We start from the raw sequence: 19,191 nt of genomic DNA on the forward strand, positions 1-19,191 counted from the left end.
CACACACACACACACACACACACACACACACACACACACACACACACCCCTTGTCCTAGGGCTCTTTTTGCCTCTTCCTCATCATCTGCTTACTTTGACTCAGTAGCCTGGGGGGTGGTGGTTGGCCCTGAATCACATGGTTAACCTCCTCTGCCTTTTTGAAGAGCTTAGCAGAGTTGTTAATAAAATTAAAACCATAAGACACTCTCACTAACACAGTAAGAAGCTAGATTAAAATCTTAGATATTTTAGACTGAGGTTCAAACCTCTGTCCTGTTTGGTTCTGTGTACTTCAATCTGTTCACTGGTTTCTTCCATTATATGCCCTCTGTTTGTGATTAATAACAGATATGAATCACATAGCAATTATGACTGGTAATAGTTTTATATTAAAAATCAAAATTTAACAACAGCTAAAAAAGCATTCCAGAAAATTCCTACTGGCTGAGAGGAGGGGAGGAAGTGAAGGTGGAAAGGGTAGGGAGGAAAATTAACCCTTCACTGTCTTTTCCCAGATCTTGAGTAAATAACAGCTTTAGTTTTGAGATTCATTTTTCTCACCATTAAAAAAAGGGAATTGGAAAGGATAGTGATAATAATAACAACAATAATAATAGTTAGTATTTACGTAGCATGTTAAGATTTGCAAAGTGTTTTACATAAGCTATCTCATTTTAATCCTTACAACTACAGTGTGAAACAGGGGCTATTAACCTCATTTTGCATATGAGGAAACTGAGGCTGAGAGATGTACAAGACTTGCCCAAGGTCAGAGCTCCTGTCTTAGACAAGATTTGAACTCAGGTCTTCCTGACTCCAAGCTGTTACACAACCTAGCTGCCAAGATGATCTTTGAGGTCCCTTCCATCTATTCACTCTATAAAATACATTTCTAGGTCTCATGATTCATGATAAGCCAATCCATCAATTATTCAACAAACATTTATTAAGCAACGACTATATGCCAGGCACTGGAGATTAAAAAAATGAAAGCCTTTGCTTTTAAGGAGATTACATTCTAACTCAAATATTTTGAGGGTAGGGCAGATTCTTGGAAACTTTATCTTTTCCTATATAGTCATGAATTAACTCTCTCTTGATTTTTTTCAGAATCTAATTAGATTGTTTGTGGCAGTGCAGTATAATAGGGAGAGCCCCAGACTTTGAGTCAAGAAATCTGGGATTGAATCCTGACTTTAAAATTTATCAGCTAAGTCATAATGAACAAGTTGCTTAAGCTCTCTGGGCCTCTCAGACAACTTACTAACTATGTGATCCTGGACAAGTCATTTAATCCTGTTTGCCTCAGTTTCCTCATCTGTAAAATGAACTGGAGAAGGAAATGGCAAACTACTCCAGTATCTTTGCCAAGAAAACCCCCAATAGGGTCACAAAGAGTCAGACATGACATTACTGAAACTACTGAATAACAACATTGTTCTCTTTGATGCAGGCGATCAGGGCAGAGTCCAGGTTGAGGAGGGGCTTCCTTTGTTAGGCCCCAGGATTTGGCAGAGCCTCCAGTAGGAGGCTTGTAATTACTCAAAGGCTTTTGGCTTGTCAATTTATATAGGAAAGACCAAATGGATGAGAAATGTCCATTGTCCATATATGTTTATATGAGACAGAAAATACAGATGTACTCTCAACTGGACTCAGAATTGGACAGAAGGGTAGAGAGCTGGAATGTTTTGAGAAATTACAAGGCATTTTTGTCAACCTTAAGTTTTCCACATCAGCCAAGGCCATCTTTTCAATACAAACTTTTTAACAGGGCTCTGTGTGACAGTGAGACCAGGAGCACCACAACCTCTGAAGAGCTAAAGATGAATGTGACCCAAAAGGCAATGGAAAGGCGCACAGCAGGTGTGACATGCAGCCTGCAACTTACAACCAACGAATAAGAGTAAAGGATATATCTGGTGAGTCAACGAATGACAGGTGCCTCAATGGTACTGTTGGGATGTTGTGAGAAGGCAAGGAAGGCTTCTAGTATGTTGACTGGACCCCATTTGGGGAACTTACGGGAGGACACAAATGAGAGGATGGGCATGGGATGAGGAGGTATGGAAGGGTTGCAATCTACATTATTGGAGGAACTTAACTTCCAAATTGGTGAAATCACAAATTATTTGAGTTTCTGAGAGTATTACCTTTTTCATAGTGTTATTGTGAGGAAAGTGCTTTGAAAACCCTAATGTGCTACAGACACATAAGCTGCTGTATTAGTATGGCACAATTATTATTTATTATCCCTAGTCTTGAATTCTCTACCTTCTTTCTGTTTCCGCATATTTCAAATCTCACCTGTTTCTCTGTATGGCGTGTGACAGAGAGACAGAGAAAAGATAAGACTTGATCCTAACCATTCAATTTTGGTGCCTGTGATATTCTTGGATGGGGGGAAGGGTTCTTATGGAAAGATGGTAGAGGTAATTGGTTAAAATGAGGCATTTAGATTTTGTAATTATCAACATCTTCTGACCTCTATCATGCCTATCTCCCATTACTATGGACAATTAAAAGCATTGAAATTATCAAGTTGATAATTTGTGACTTACCAAAAGTCATATGGCTGATAACTGTCAAAGCTGATATTCAAAATCAGATCCTCCTAATCTCAGGTCCAGGGCTCTTTGTACTAGTCCATGTTTCCTGTACAAAGAAATAGGAGACATGATCCCTTACATTCAAGGAGTTTACAATTTAGTTGGCAAAAATAAGACATAAACCTATGAAAAGATCACTAATAATAAAAAATTATTACATACTACATATGGTCAATAAGTGGGATATAGGAGTTGGGTTAGCTCTGAGAAGAGGCTTGGTGGCCTGGACAGAATGGGAATATTTCCTGTAGCCAGCCCTACCATACTCCCTTGACTAGGTGAGGATCAACCTTCAGAAGGAAGAAAAGGAGATAACATTCTCTAGTCCATGTGCCCCATGTTTTTCATTTACCTATAACACTTCTCCTCAGGAAGCTCCAGTTATGAGAAACATGAGGAAGAGCTACTGAATGAGCCTACACTTCACAACATAACAGAATTGAAAAGCTGTATTTTCTTTTATATGTGGCATTTGGTTTTTATTTACTCTCAGTAATTTGTCTTCTTTGTGTAGGGAAGTTAAAAAACTCAAGCTTATTCTCAGTTATATCTACATAATAAGAGCAAGAATTTGGAACAAACTTTTGAGGGAGAGAATTGTATCTTTCCTTGACTATACCCAGCTTTTTGTCTTTCTTTCCTCCCATTCTTCATTTCCTTGGGAGACCAAATGATAGAGGAGCTGGGGGTGGGGTTGGGGGACAGGGAAGAGAGAAAATTGAGGAAAAATCCAAATAGCCTTTTGGAAGTGTGTTGAAAGACAGATTCCAATAGTTGTTTTGAAGGGGAGCAGGTTGGCAATCAGGAAATGATAAAAGTAAACAGGAGCTGTCTAATCCTAAATCAGATATAGACTTGGGACATAGATAGGGCTCCTGGAGAGCCTGAGAAAGTAGGTTCAAAAACAGATCAGTGCTTGTGGATTTAGTTGACTGACTATTCTGTCTTCCAAAAGAACATGGCTCCTAGAGGCAAAAACTCTACTTAAGAGAAAAAAATTCTTCCAGCTAGGTCTCTAGGAACTGACACATCCTTCTCCTGGTGAAGAATAAGCAGATTATTTCCTAGTCTGACATTGAATGCGGAAAAGCCTGCCTTCCTCACAAAAGGAAGGTGAAGCTTAAGCCTCTTAACTCTAAGCTAAGAGAGAAGGCAGAGCCCACTCTACTCTTTATGGATAAGAGGTAGTACCTCAGCTGAGGACTCTAACTCAAGCCAGATGCTGGAGGCAGAGAGAAATTCCACAATCATACATCCAAGAGTAAAGCACTGCCTAACAGTGCCCATGGGATGGGGGAAGCAGCTCTTGCCCAAGCCTACAAGCCTGTCAGAGACTGAACAACACCTGAGACTAGTGGGGAGAAGAGCCATTGGGAGCAGCGGAATGATATCACCAGCAGACATGAGCATCTCCGTTGTATCAGAAGCATGATTTGCCTCACACACGAATATAGCCACACGTTTCCTACATATGTGCCTCTCTATGTATGTACTCCTTCATATGTGTTTTCCAGGCATGTCCTGTTTTTGATGTATGTATTTGTGATAGCTGGTGCCTCCAATTTGGGGGGGGGGTGGATGCTCTGTTGCTCCTCATTAAGTCATTTTATTAATGATAATAATAATAATAAAATAATATTTTTAGCATTTACATAGTACCTACTACATGCTAGGCACTGTGCTAAGTGCTTTATATATATTATCTCATTTGATCCTCACAAACAACCCTGGGAGATAGGTGGGGTAATTTTCCTTATTTTAAAGTTGAGGAAACAGGCAAACAGAGGTTAAGTGATTTCCCAATGTTATATCTGGGGAAAGATTTGAACTCAGGTCTATCCTGCCTCCATCTCATCATTATCCGCTGTGCTGTCTAGTTGCATTCTAATTTAAACTAATTTATACTGTAGCTGATTCATGGGCTATGGCTGTGAAGTGGACACAGACTCATAGCGCACCTTAAACCTCAGGTCACTTTTCTGTGGACCCCATATGTCAGAAGGGGTTTCACAAGTTCTGTATATACATCATTCCAGTGCCTGTATTCTTGATGCACTGACATTTACCAGCTATTGGGCCATGGGCAACAAAATGAGATACATTTTCTTCATCTGTAAAATAGAGATAATACTTATACTACATACAGCACAGGGTGATTGGAAGGAAAGCATTTTTGTTAATGCTCTCTCTCTCAAACTCCCCCTCCCGTTCCCATGCCTTCTTGCTCCCCTCCTCTGCTCTTTTCTTCTCCCTCTTTCCCTCTCTCCCTCTTTCTCTTCCCTCTATTCCCCTTTCTTTTTCTCCTTTTCCCTTTCTCTCTCCTCTCTCTCCCTTCCCCATCTTTCTTTCCTAGTGATTTCTTTGATACAGAGAACCCCCAGGATGGAAAACACCTCCACAGAGGCAGATCATCTATTTATTTGAAATTTGACATCTTAGAGAGCTAAAAGGGACACTGGGACAAGTAACCTGCTCATAGTCTCATAGCTAGTAGAGTTAAAGGCTGGGCTTGAACCTAGGTTTTCCTAATTCCATTATTGGATCTCTATTTCACCACAACTCTCTCTAAAACTACATAAATTGGAGTTATTGAAGTAAGGAAAGACTTTCTAATAATTAGAACTGTCTCAATATGAAATGAGACCACTTGGGGAAGGAATCTAACTAGATATTATAGAATTAGTTCTTGGGTCAGGAATGGTTCCCTTCCAATTCAGTGAGCCTGTGATTCTTTTATAATGCAAAAATCTGGTCATGAAAAGCCTCTACTCAAAAACCCTCAGTGGTTTCTTATTACCTACTGAGTAAAGTTCACATTTTTTTGCTGGCCACTTTGTGGCTGCATCCTCCCAATCCCGGGCCATGGTATCTGTCCTATAACTATACCCTTTTGCTCATCTGCCCTATTATTGAACCCCTCAGACCCCTAGGTCTCACTCTACCCTGATGCTGTACTATAAGAATCACTAGGTCTTATATCCTTCCTACAGCTGCACCCTCCTATAGATGTTTTTTCCTATTAGAATGTGAGCTCCTAGATGATAGGGATTGATTTCCCTTAGTATTCACATTACCCAGGACTTAGTACATAAGAAGTGTTTGATAAATGCTTTCACATTCATACATTCATGCCTTCATTTATTCATTCATTACACACACTGGCTTCAGTCTGCCTTTTCAGCCTTATCTCACACCATACTTCTTTCCACATTCTCTAGATCAGAGGCATTAAACCTGGCAACACTCCCATGTGCAGCCTGAACCAGATTAAACTGTAACTGGGAAATATTGACAAAATAAATAAAAATACAGTAGAACATAGATAATGTCAACGTGTGGTTTTCTAAGTCAATATGCTGCCTTATGTAAAGCTTAGTGGTCCCCATTTCTGTTTGAGTTGGACACCATTACTTTTGATATTCTGGTCAAATCAGACTATTCTCTGCCCTACCTGTACTCCTCTACCTGACACAGGCTTTGGGGCTACTCATGTCTGGCAAGTGTCTTCCCTCTCTTTCTTTTCCTATTGAATTCCTTCCCATCGATTAAAGTCCAACTCAATTGCTAATTCTTCGATAAGGTCTTCCTTAATTTCTCTTGCCTTTTCCCGGATTTGTAATATGCTTCCCCCTCACCAATCTGATATTGCACATTGTTTTTATAACTAATGCATTTTTCATGTAATATTCTGCATTATATTTTTTATCTGTATTTAAGTCTTACTTCCCTACTAGACTGGCATCTCAATGAGGATAGGTATTCTAAATCTTTAATATCTTCTAGTGCCTAGCACAATACACTGCATACATCAGACATTTAATAAATGTTAAATGTTCATAGGATTTATTATTGTAAGGGAACTTAGAGATCACCTAGTCCAAATAGCTCATTTTATAGATGAAGATACTGAGGGCAAGAGAGGTTAATAGAATTGCTCAAGGTCACATAGGTAGGAAGTAATTAGCAGAGCCAAGATTCAAAGCCAGGTCATCTGACTCGATAGTCAAAATCCTTTCCACTGTATCACAATAACTTTTTTTTCTTGTCCTAATTTAATTGCAATTTATTACTGGCCCAAATTCTAGTCTAAATACATCTTTTGGTTTTTTAAAATATTTTATTTTTTTCCAATTACATGTAAAAACAATTTTTAACAGTTGCATTTTTTAAATTTTGAGTTCTAAATTTTCTCCCTCCCTCTTTCCTCCTCCCCCTCCTTGAGACAGCAATTTGACATAGGTTACACTTGAGTAATCATGCAAAACATATTCCCATATTAGTCATGTTGTAAAAGAAAACAAACAAAAAGAAAAACCTTTGGAAGAAAATGAAGTGAAAAATAGTATGCTTTGATCTGCATTCAGACTCCTTCGGTTCTTTCTTTGGAGGGGGATAGCATTTTTCATCATGAGTCCTTCTGAATTATCTTGGATCATTGTATTGCTGAAAATAGTCAAATCATTCACAGTTCTTCATTGTACAATTCTGCTGTTACTGTATACATACTGTTCTCCTGGCTCTGCCCACTTCACTCTGCAACAGTTCATATTAGTCTTTCCAGTTTTTTCTGAAAGCACCTTGCTCATCACATAATGACTCTTCTAATTTGGGAATATATCTCCTCTTTCCTACCACACTATAGACTTGTTCAAGGGTCACATCTTCATCTCTGTTTCACCCCCACACTTCAGTTAATAAGATGCTCTAGGCACTGATACCTTGAGCAGGTGAGAATATATCCTTGAGTTAGAGAACCAACCAATCAATCCATAGACATAAATTATATATACAAGTTGTGTATACCCTGAGGTGCAAAATTTTTTAATTGGGTCAAGAAGGAAAAAAGCACAATCACTTAATCAAACAAACTAACTATTGCTCTGGAAACTTTAAATACTAAAGGAATTTCAGCAATTCCCTAGTCCAGAGGGGTCCACTAGTCTAGCAATAAAGGAGCTTTAGCCAAGTGCCTGAAAAGGAATAGTTTGGGGCAGGATTAGGAAAGAAGAAAGTATTCCTCCCTCCCCTAGGGGACCATGTGAATTTGGGAAATCTTGAGGTCCCAAAAAAGGTTCTGTCAGTGACTAAAATAGGTAGCAGCAGACACTAGAGTTGGGATGAAACTGAGCAGCTACCTTGAGATGGATGTACTCAGGCAGAGGCCTTTGAAGCATTTGCTGACAGATTTCAAGGTAAGAGCTGCCATGTTCCCCTCCACTGGCACAGAATAGAGACAGAAGGTCCTAGCAGTGGTGAAGTGGTCCAACCTAGGAGCTGGTGAAGTAGTCCAGATTAGCAGCTGTTTCACCTGCCCAGCAGAATTGCCTCACTCTGTGAGCAAAGCAAGTCATCCTTCACTGATGTCACACTGCACTGTGAACTTCATGAGGACTCTATGAAAGGAGAAAAAGACTTGCAGGGCCAAAAAACCAGAAGTAACTCTTCATGTGACATGTTCTCTATGTGGGTGTTTCACTACCATTGTACTCTTAAATTTGAGCTCACTTTTCCCAAGGATCTGCAACTATCAGTGGGAAAGCTTGCCTTAAGCTTGAGGGTGGGAGTGGGAAGGGGGTAGGGATGTTTTTGTAAGTATTGTTCTTGTCAACCTTTTAGTAAGTATCTTTACTAAAAGAGAATTAAGACTACTTGGTAATATTCAATGAGAAGCAAATGATGAGGGCTTATGAGAAATAACACTAAAACCCCAGACCCTCTGGTCTAAATCCTAAGGGACAATAGTAGCCATCTGGGGTTGCTAACCTGTGACTTTGAGCTCCAACATGCTGGTTGGGATTGTGTTCCTAGAGTTTATTACATCTGAATCCCCCACAGCTCCAGAAAAAAATTGCCTTGCAATAGGTAATTAACAAATGTTTATTGAATCAAAATGTTGAAACAAATTATAGTGATGGGGAACTTTTCAGACAAACATGTGAACCTCAGTTATTTTTTATTCTGGATCTTTTTTTATACCAACTCATGGAGCCTCCCTTTCCTTGGCAAGATTGCTTTGCTGAGTTACTGACCAAATGTGCCACATCCTAAGATAGCTCTGCCTTCGGTGACTGCATGTGATCTCCCTCTCCTTGACTAAGTTTTACCATGAGCAAGTTTCCATAATCCAGCTTAAAAAATTTAGATTTCCTGTGTGACCTTGGTTAAGTCCTATAATTCCTGTGAGGTTGGAATAAATGAGCTCTAAGATCTCTTTCAGCTTTAGATTGTAAATGTGAGGCAAGGATATTGTGGAGAGGTGATAGCTAGGGGCCCAGGGTGAAGATACAATTCTTTGTTTTCATGGAGAAGAAATAAAGAAAAAAATAGGCAGGAAGTGAAGTAGGACATGCTACCTCAGCCTAGGCTGAAATTTAAACATTGGACCAGTTGGGGACTCAGGTTGTCAGCATTATTTTCTCTTTATATCAAAGGTTTGCCTGATACTAATATTTTAAATTTGCAATGAGAAAGGAAAGGGGGGGCACCATTTACTATGGCTGAATGAACAGAGTCTGTTTTCTGTATTGAAGTTCCCAGGTCAGTTCTTTCCTAGAAACCAAACCACTCAGAGTTGGGGATCACAGCAAAGCAAACCTTTTTCTTTAAGGGGACACCTTAAACAAATATCATAACTCTTTAACAAGAGCTCTCTAATGACATTTGATAATAGGAGCAGAGATGCTAAAAATAGTCTTAGACTAGGGAAAAATACAAAAGCAGTACTGAGACATAGTCTCTATTAAAAATAAATAAATTATAAAGCAATGAAAAGGAATACTTTCCCAACTTAGTTTAACTCTTAGGTATGTGTTTTCATTGGATAGGATTCTAACTCATTTGAAGAGAATGTACTTAGGATTTTTTTTTCAGTGCCCCATAGGCAAGGACTAAAATTAAACAGGCTCACCTCTGTGTAATGTACTAGAAAGAAACATAGGGTAAAAAGACCTGAGTTTGAGGGGCAGCTAGATGTCACAGTAGATAGAGCACTGACCCTGGATTCAGGGAGATCTGAGTTCAAATTCAGCCTCAGACACTTACTAGCTGTGTGACCCTGAGCAAGTCACTTAACCTCAACTACCTCAAAAAAAACAAAAACAAAAACAAAAACAAAAACCCTGGGTTCAAGCCCTACCTCTGTGCACTTATTACCTGTGTGTTCTTGGACAAGTGGTTAATCTCTCTGGGCCTTAGTTTCCTTATCTATAACATGAGAAGGTTGGATTTGATGACTTTTAAGGTTCCTTCTTGTTCTAATATGGGCAATGGGGAGGGGTGAAGGGGTGAGAAAAGAAATAGAGAGAAGAAACAGCTGGTGAAAGGACCATAGTAGATTGTGCTCAGTTTTGTAAACTCTACAATGTAAAGTATGTTCGCAGACCAAGGATACCATAAGGGAGCAGGAAAGATTTACTGCAATCTCTGCCAAGTCCTCTGTACCCTGCATTGGAGTAGCGCTGAAATTTATCATGGATCTACTCCTGTGGAGGTGGAGGGTGAGGTGGGATTGATGACATTCTGGCAAGAGTAGACACCCTGACCTTTTGGGGACAGTCTCGCTTCAAATCTGAATGATTCTTAGCTAGATCTAGATCTTACTAATTATGGGTGGAAAAGAGAAATATACAGTTTAGGAAATGGTAGACTCATGGAGGTAACAGTGTCAGTACCAGGACCTTGTAGAACAAGACGGTTATGAGTGTAAGGGGAGGACATATGCATTTCCTGGAATTTGTAGACGTCTTCTATCCATACTATCCCAGTAAGTCATGGCCTCACATTCTGGATTCTAAGGCAACATTATCAAATTCAAATAGAAACAGATTCTGCTAGCACATATTGACTTAGAAAAGCACAAAATAACATTATCTGTGTTGTATTGTACTTTCTGTTTATTCCGTTAAACATTTACCAACTATGTTTTCATCTGGTTGGAGAATTCCCTCAGGAGTTTTGCTGACTTCATGTACAGGAATTTGGCACCTCTATATCTAAGGGATCCATTTTGGTTTCATGGCAATGCTGACCCAGTAGAATAAGGAGGGAGAGAGAATAGCATAGGGTCACCATAAAAGAATGCTGACTTAAGTAGGAAAATCACATGAGGGAAACCATCAAACCTAGGCTCAAATTCCATCTCTGAGGTTTAATCCCTATGTGATCTTGGATAGGTCACTTAATTTTGCCAAGGTTTCTCCATCTGTAAAATGAGATGGTGGATTAGATAGCCTCTGAGAGTCCGTCAGCTTTAAATCAATGTTCTAATGAGTTCAGTAATGTTTACTGTTGTCTTTGTAGTGTATTCATGCTGACAGACACGATGCTGACTTCCTAACTTTTCATTGATGTCCATGAACTTCATTTCTTCCTCCTATCCTGCCCTCTGGATTTGATATGCCAAAGAATCCTAGCTTGACATAGCATGGCCTTTGGTTTACTCTTTTTCTAACCATAACTTGACCAGGCCCTCTTCATTAACCTAGGCCCTGTCAATTACCCATAATAGTTATCCCTCACTGGCCCTATCCCTTCTAAAGGTTGGGGGATTTATCAGTTATTCCTCTCTCTGTGCCTGGGGAAAAGAAGGTTGTGATGCTCCATTGACCTTTGGATGAAGAAGCATGTCATTTTAGACATTATCCTGAACCAGAGTATAATGTAATTGGTAAATATTTGACAAAAAAATAAAAATTTGATAAAACATAGTTAACGTTAATATGTGACTTTCTAAGTCAATTTGTAGCTCACAGGGATCTGTATGCATCCTCTAGTGGCCCCTGTTTCTATCTGAACTTGACACCTCCACTGATTTAGACTACTTTCCTACCCAGTTCAGAAATCTTCTCTATAGTATTCCTGTTAAATCCTCTAGCCTATACTTAACACTTCTAGTGATGGAGAACTTATTACCTCAGAAAGCAGTACATTCCATTTTTAGTCAGTTTTAATTATTAAAAAGATCTTCCTTCCTTATGTTGAGCTGAAATTCACTTAAATAAAACTTCTAGCTATTGGTTCTAATTTTGCCCCTTGAAAGAACACAGGGTCCATATGCTCCTTTTTTTGTATAATTGTCCTCCAAAAACTTGAAGATAGATAATGTGTCTCTCCCACCTCCAGTCTTAAGATTTCCCTTCTCTAGGCCCCCAAATCCCAAGGCCTTCAGTCTTTTTTAACTGAAATGTGGAAATCTTCCATCTCTAAGTATAGAAGGTAGTATTGTTGGATAAGGAACCTTCCCATATGTGAGAGAGTAGAAGGAGGAGGAAGGAAAGGAGATAGATAAGAAGAACTAGGATAGGATGATGTCAAGTCAATACATGACTGTTTCTTAAGCTCCTACTATGTGTCTAGTCCTGCCCTAGAGAATTACTGCCATGTAGGGAATTAAAACCTCTTGGGAAGACCAATTTGACATGCAGCACAATGTATATCATTGTCAAATTGTATTGCACAGGCTCTTGGTGCTATTTTCAACACGTGTGCATCTCATAAGAAATGTCTATGTGTTTAAATTTTAATTTTCATTGATATCTTTTCTTTTATATCCTTCTTCCCTTTCCTGCTCAGAGAAAAGTCTACATTTTTAATGCTCATGTTAATATTTTAGAAGCACTAAATTAGGTAGGAATACCCAAATATGCTGAGATACTCAAATCAATCCATGCTCAATCAATTAATCAATAAGCATTCATTAAGAACTTCCCGTATGAGAGTTGCTGGGTTAAGTCTCTACCCTCAAAGAGTTTACTTTCTAGAAAGTGACAATACAGATATGAGTATATACAGAAACTATACAGAATGAATACAATGTAGCTTTGGGAGGGGGCATCTTTTAAACTAACAAACGAAAAGATGGTGCTTGAGTTGAGTCTGGAAGGAAACCACAGATTTTAAGAGGCAGAGCTGAGGAGGGAACGCATTCCTTCTAGGCATAGGGAACAGCTAGCACAAAGGCAGAGAGGAGACAGAGATAGCACAGAGATAGAAGGAGTGTGTGTGTGTGTGTGTGTGTGTGTGTGTGTGTGTGTGTTGTGTGTGTGTGTGTGTATGTATGCATATAACGAGTAGGTCAATATGGTTAGAACCCCCAATGCAAAGAATGTGGTAAAGAATAAGAAGAATGGAAAGGTAGGAAAGAACCAGGCTGTGAAGTTTTAAATGTCAGAGGAGTTCATATTTAGTTCTGGAGGTAATAGGGAGTCATTGGAGTTTGGTGAGTAGGGGTGAGGGAGAAGGAAGGGTGAACAAGCATTTATTAAGTTCCTGCTATGTGCCAGACACTGTACTGCTTTAAAAATACTATTTCATGTGATTCTTACCACAATAATGGAAGGTAAGTGCTTATTACCCCCATTTTAGAGCTAAGGCAACTGAGGCAGTTGGCAGTTAAGCGTATGTGTATACAATCAATCTTCAACTTTCACAGGAGGGTAACAATCCTAGAAAATGTCACAAAAGCAAAAAAAGAGAATGCTGACACATTGAATCTATGGGAAATAGGAGGTTAGGTTCCTGCAACTCCCCAAAACTGTAATGTTTTTCTAGAGATTGCTGAAAATATACTTTTCTGCGTGTAATCTTTTATAACAAAATATTAATTCTGATAGTATACACTTTTCCTAACATGGGCACCATGAAATAACCCATAAAATAAAGTATACAAAATAAATTTACTTAGTATGTGAACATTTTTCTTGCTAGTAATTCCCTAGAATTTCGTGACCTTTTGTGCTAACATCCCAATTAAAAGAAAAATTGATTTCAGACAATATTCACTTTTTATAACACATGAAATCTACAGTACCATGAATACTGGACAGTAACTCAAATTCTTAAAACTAGAAAATTTTTTAACCTGAATCTTATCTTTCACTGTGTCAGATGGCAGTGTGAGGGCATTGTTTCCTCATCGTGCACTTGAGAGGTTCCTTTAGTAATTTCTGGAATGGATTCATAAACATTTTTGCAAGTATTTTCCTCCTTTCTGTGGATAAAATGTCAGCTCATTAACACCAAACTCCCGCCAACAGTGGCTGCAGACATTGTAACTCAAAGTTTATCTAATGCCTTTATTTTCTCACTAAGATTCATCACTGACTTTGCAAGCTTGGGCTTAGAGCCCAAAGGACTTGCACTATGCTTCGGGGGCATAATTGTAGCACAAAATTTGAGTTTGAAAGACAAACTATGAAAATATGGAACAAATACATGGGGAGCTCATTACTCTACAATGGTGGGGTGAATAAGACCAGTGAAGTGCCTATTAGGATTCCAACTGATCCACAAATTGCACATCACATGAATGCTTGAAGTCCCCAAAATTAAATGAGAATGTTGAGGGCTGACTCTCTCTCTCTCTCTCTCTCTCCCCATATATACATATACATATATATATATGTACATATGTATATGTATATACATGTATGTGTGTGTGTGTACATATATATATATATATATGTATAGATATATGGCATAAGCAATGCCAGAATTTGTTTTAACTAGCTGTGGGACCCTGGGCAAGTCACTTAACCTGTTTGCCTTAATCCATTGGAGAAGGAAATGGGCAAACAAGTCCAGTATCTTTGCTGAGAAAACCCTATGGACAGCATTGGTGTTCTATGGTCCATGGGGTGACAAACAGTCAGATGTAATTGAACAACAACAACAATTTGCTACAAGAGTTTAATTTTTCTATCTTTTCCAATGGAGAGGGGGGAGGGGGAGAGAGAGGGTTGGTTTACATTATTTGAAAACAAGGTAATTTAATAAAGGAAAAGGTGGCATATGAGATGGTTTTCAGTGACATCTGTGGTATCTGGGGTTGTGGAGAGAAGCCCAAGTGGATGCAGGGCTGTGTAGAACCCACTGTTTCCACGGGACTAATCATTCCAACCCTAGATACCTAGACGACTATCAACCTGAGCTTCCAGGTAGCTGTAGCACCGTGGAGTGTGTGCTGGCCCTGGAGTCAGACAGCCTAGATTCAAATCCTGCCTCTGACACTGATGATCTGTGTGACCTTGGGCAAGTTACTGCATCTTCTCAAGCTTCAGTTTCCTTGTCTGTAAAATGAAAGAGTTGGACTAGATGTTCTTTCCACCTCTAGATATATGATTGTAAGCACATCAGCCAAAAGGCTCAGTTTGGCCTGGGAGGTACTTGTCATCACTTTTCTCCCCATCCCCAGTGAAGAGGATTCACTAGTCATCTTCTACTGGAATGGAAGGGAACGAAGGCTTCTTATGCCTCTTCCAAAAGATTTCCAGCCTCTGATGGAGAATCTTGGGAAATGTCAAATGGTTCTGATAGAGAGTAGTCAGAGGAGGCCTCTAATTATTTTCACCAACCCATCAAGATATGCTCATTAAACTCCCATGAAACCTTTGTGCACCATAGAAACCATAGAAATACTGTTGTTGTACAAGTGATTCTGAAATTTTTGCAACGTGAGTAGTCTCTTTCTACCCAATTAACTTGTGGGATTGAATGAGTGGCAGGCCTGAAACTTGCAAATTAATTTGACTTACAACATATAATAATAATAATAATAAAATATAAAATAATACCTTACATTTACAAAGCCTTTTATAATTTACAAATCATTTTCCTATCTATTACCTCACTGAATTCTTCAAGAAACCCTGGGAGGTAGGGAGAGCAGATATTATCTCCATTTTTTAAAAACTGATGATGATACTGCAGCTGAAAGAAATAAAATTATTTACTTAAGATCACACTGTGACAGAATTAGGACTAGAATCTAGTTCTCTCCAGAGCGTTTTCTATGACACTACATTGTTGCTGATATTTTCATCATTAACAACAACAACAATAACGATATGTACAGTGGAGCATATCTTGGTAAATAATGCAAAAAGGCTTTTGATCTAAACTCGGCAGGAGGTGTCTTTCCAGGTCCCTGTTTTTTATTGAAGGAAACGAGCATTTATTAAGTGCCTATTATGTGCCAGACACTATGATAAGTGCTTTTTACCACATTTGATCCTCACAACAACCCAAGTAGGGAAGTTAAGGAAACTGAGGCAGGCAGACTTGCCCAGGGTTGCATACTCGAGTATGTGAAGTGCCTAAAACAGGGTTTGAATTTAGATGTTCACGATTGCAGGCGCAGCACTCTATCCACTGTGGTACCTAGCTGCCCTTGTTATCTCTTCATCTCTCTGTAAGTGATTCAGTGCTGAGCTCATTTGCCTTTCAAAGCCTGCTCTGACTTCAGCTATTACCTTTGTTCTGATGACTTGTTCTGTCATTTTTTTTCAGTCCTGCCTGACTCTTCAGGACCCCATTTGGGGTTTTCTTTTTCTTTTCTTTTCTTTTTTGTAGGCAATGGGGTTAAGTGACTGGCCCAAGGCCACACAGCTAGTAAGCATCAAGTGTGTGAGGCCAGATTTGACCTCAGGTCTTCCTGACTCCAGGGCCAGTGCTTTATCCACTGTGCCACCTAGCTGCTCCTTGGCGTTTTCTTGACAAAGTACTGGAGTAGGTTGCTATTTCCTTCGCCAATTCATTTTTACAAATGAGGAAACTAAGGCAAGCAAGGTTAAGTAACTTGCCCAAGGTCACACAGTTAGTGTCTGAGGCCAGTTGTACTCAGGATGATGAATTTTCCTGACTCCAGGCCCAACACTCTATACACTATAGCGCCACCTACATCACTACCAAACTAGTATAGCTCCAGCCCTGATGTCTCACCTCACTCCACTGTCCCACAAACTATAGGACATCTTCATCTGGACATTCTCTCACTGTCTGCAGTTTAACATTGGAAAGCCCTAGAGTGGTAGCAGGAGACCTGCGGTATGGTCCCAGTTCAGTCTCTAACCGCATGAGTTAGGGATGGAAGGGCTGAGTTCAAATCCTCGTTCTGTCAATAATCGACTGTGGTATCTTGAACCCAGTTTACATCTCTGGGCCTCAGTTTTCTTACTCTTCAAGGGAGAGGGAGAATGGATTGAATCATGCGATTCCTAAGATCCCTTCCTCTTCTAATGTTTTATACAAATTTGGTGATTCTCTGTTTCAAACTAAACTCATATCATTTCTGGAAAACCTCTCTGTCCCAAATTTCTGTTTGTTGCCTTGTCCCCTCAGCCCCAACTCCTCAATTTCTGTGTCTTGTACTATCATACCATCATTCTTCTTTCATTCCTGTGGACTAGAAACTCTGGTGCCATCTTTGTTTATCTCCCCTTCCTCCTTCTATACCCAATTTGTTTTCAAATGCTATTGTTCATTCCTTTGAAATTTCTCCAGATTCAGTCCTTTCTTTCCACTTTCTCTGACACCCCTCTATTCAGGCCCTATCTCCTCACCCTTGGCTTACTACAGTAGTTTCCTGGCTAACATACATGCCTTTTCTCTCCTCTTGATCTTATCTTATACATGGACACCAAGTTTTTCAATGCTCCCAAAGACCTAGAATCTCATCATTGTGGCTAATCACTGCACCAGAACAAATCGAGGCCCTTCAATACCTTAGTAGATGGCTTCATGAGTTACTGTAGCCAAATAGTTCATTGCCTGGCAGTCAATCATTGTGTGACAAGCCTCTCCAAATTTAGCAAGGCCAGTCCTGGAGTGTCCATTTGTCACTTGCACATAAAGCTTCCCAAGCTTGGTATGACTTGCCAAAGCTTGTGCTCCACTGGCAGAGTTTCAAGAATCCAGAGTCACCTTCCTCCCTCCCTTCTTTTCCTCTCCCTTTTCTACTGCCCCCCACCAGCATTATGAACACTCATAATTGGTCTTCATTGACACAGGACTAAACTTCTAAAACTTAGCTTTCACTGCCTGTATTCGTGCTTGACAACTGCCATCATGTCCTGCTGTTACAAAAGACCTTGATGCATATCAGGCCCAGGCCCTTCTGCTTGCCTTGTATTCTATCTACCCCACCATGTTACCAAGTGTTTTCCATCATGAACCATCTATGTTGGTCAGGAGGGTCTCCTCACTATCTTCCTCATGCTCCATTCTCAATGCTATCCTCTTGTCTTTTTTCCGGGCTCTTCCACCTACTTGGAATAATCTTTCTTGTCGTCTGTCTCCAAATTGCTATTTTTTGGGGGGGGGGAGCTAGGCAATGGGGTTAAGTGACTTGCCTAAGGTCATACAGCTAGTGAGTGTTATGTGTCTGAGGCTGGATTTGAACTCGGGTCCTCTTGACTCCAGAGCCAGTGCTCTATCCACTGTGCCACCTAGCTACCCCCTTGTCCTCTGTCTCTAGCAACACAAGTCTACTTGGCTAGTTCGACTATGGCGTGGCCTTAGGCAAAACCATGAAATAGATAAGGTTGTCTTGAGAATCTTCAGATTCCTCATTCTGACTCCTCTTCTTGGTCAGTGGTATCAGGTTTGAGGCAAGTGTGGTATGGTGGAAAACATGATGGATTTGGATTTGAAAGACTTGGGTTCAATACCTGTCTCTGCTATGTGCTAAATGATCTTAAGCAAGTAATACAAACTCTCTGGGATTCAGTCTCTTTATTTGTACACTAGGTAACCTCCAGGATCCCTTTAGACTGAAATCTAGGATAAAGTGATGACTTATTGCTTTTCTTTTTCTCTCATATTAAAACCTGCTGAAGATCAGTTACTTGGTTTGTTAAGAGTTAGTTATTGATAATAGGGCAGCTAGGTGGTGAAGTGGATAGAGCACTAGCCCTGGAGTCAGGAGGACCTGAGTTTAAATTTATTAGCTGTGTGACCCTGGGTCAGTCACTTAACTTCAAAAAAAATAAAAGCATTAGTTATTCATGTGGCTCTGATTTATATGGAGAAGTAAAAAATCTTTTCTCTGCTCTAGATAATAATAGAGATGAAGATAAATAGCATTTATATATCACTTTAAGTTTTGAAAAGCACTTTACAAATATTAAATAATTTGATCCTCACCACAGCCCTATGAAGTAGGTGCTATTATGATCCCCATTTTACAGATGAGCAAGCTGAAGCAGCTAGAAGGCTTGTCCAGGGTCACTCAGATAATATGTGTCTGATGCTGGGTTTGGCCAGTTCTTCCTGACTCGGTCCAGTGCTCTATCCAACCTGCCACCACTCATAGACACCGATTTGGCACTTCCATTGTAGAGTGACCAAGGATCCACTTATTTTGCAATTAACAAAAGATATTTGGAACTTCCAACATTCTAGCTGGGATACTAGCTGAAGTTCTGGAGTAGACATGCTGTTACATGATGTCCCCATCACATGATATCTGTACTTTTTCTCTGATAGCTGACTGGGCACCTGGGAAATTCATTTTAGGACATTTACTTTTTCAAACTTCAGAAAAGACATGAAATTATAGATCAAAACCTGCTACATCAATAGGGTTTAAAAAACCCTACGGTCATTACTGATGCGAACCCTTGTCAAGTCTCCATTCAGGATATTGACTGTGCCCAAGTGCTTAGCAAAACCACAAGCTATAGCAATTACTTCTGCCAGAAACAACAACAATATTCATGAAAATAATTACCTGATCTGATGGGAACTGGTGTTTTGCTGTCATCTCAAATCTACTATCAGTGTTGGGTACGTGATTAAGTATTCCTAG

The sequence above is a fragment of the Vombatus ursinus genome, unplaced genomic scaffold (genome assembly GCF_900497805.2).
Source record: "Vombatus ursinus unplaced genomic scaffold, bare-nosed wombat genome assembly UNPS02014791.1, whole genome shotgun sequence".
In the NCBI taxonomy this organism is placed as follows: Eukaryota; Metazoa; Chordata; class Mammalia; order Diprotodontia; family Vombatidae; genus Vombatus; species Vombatus ursinus.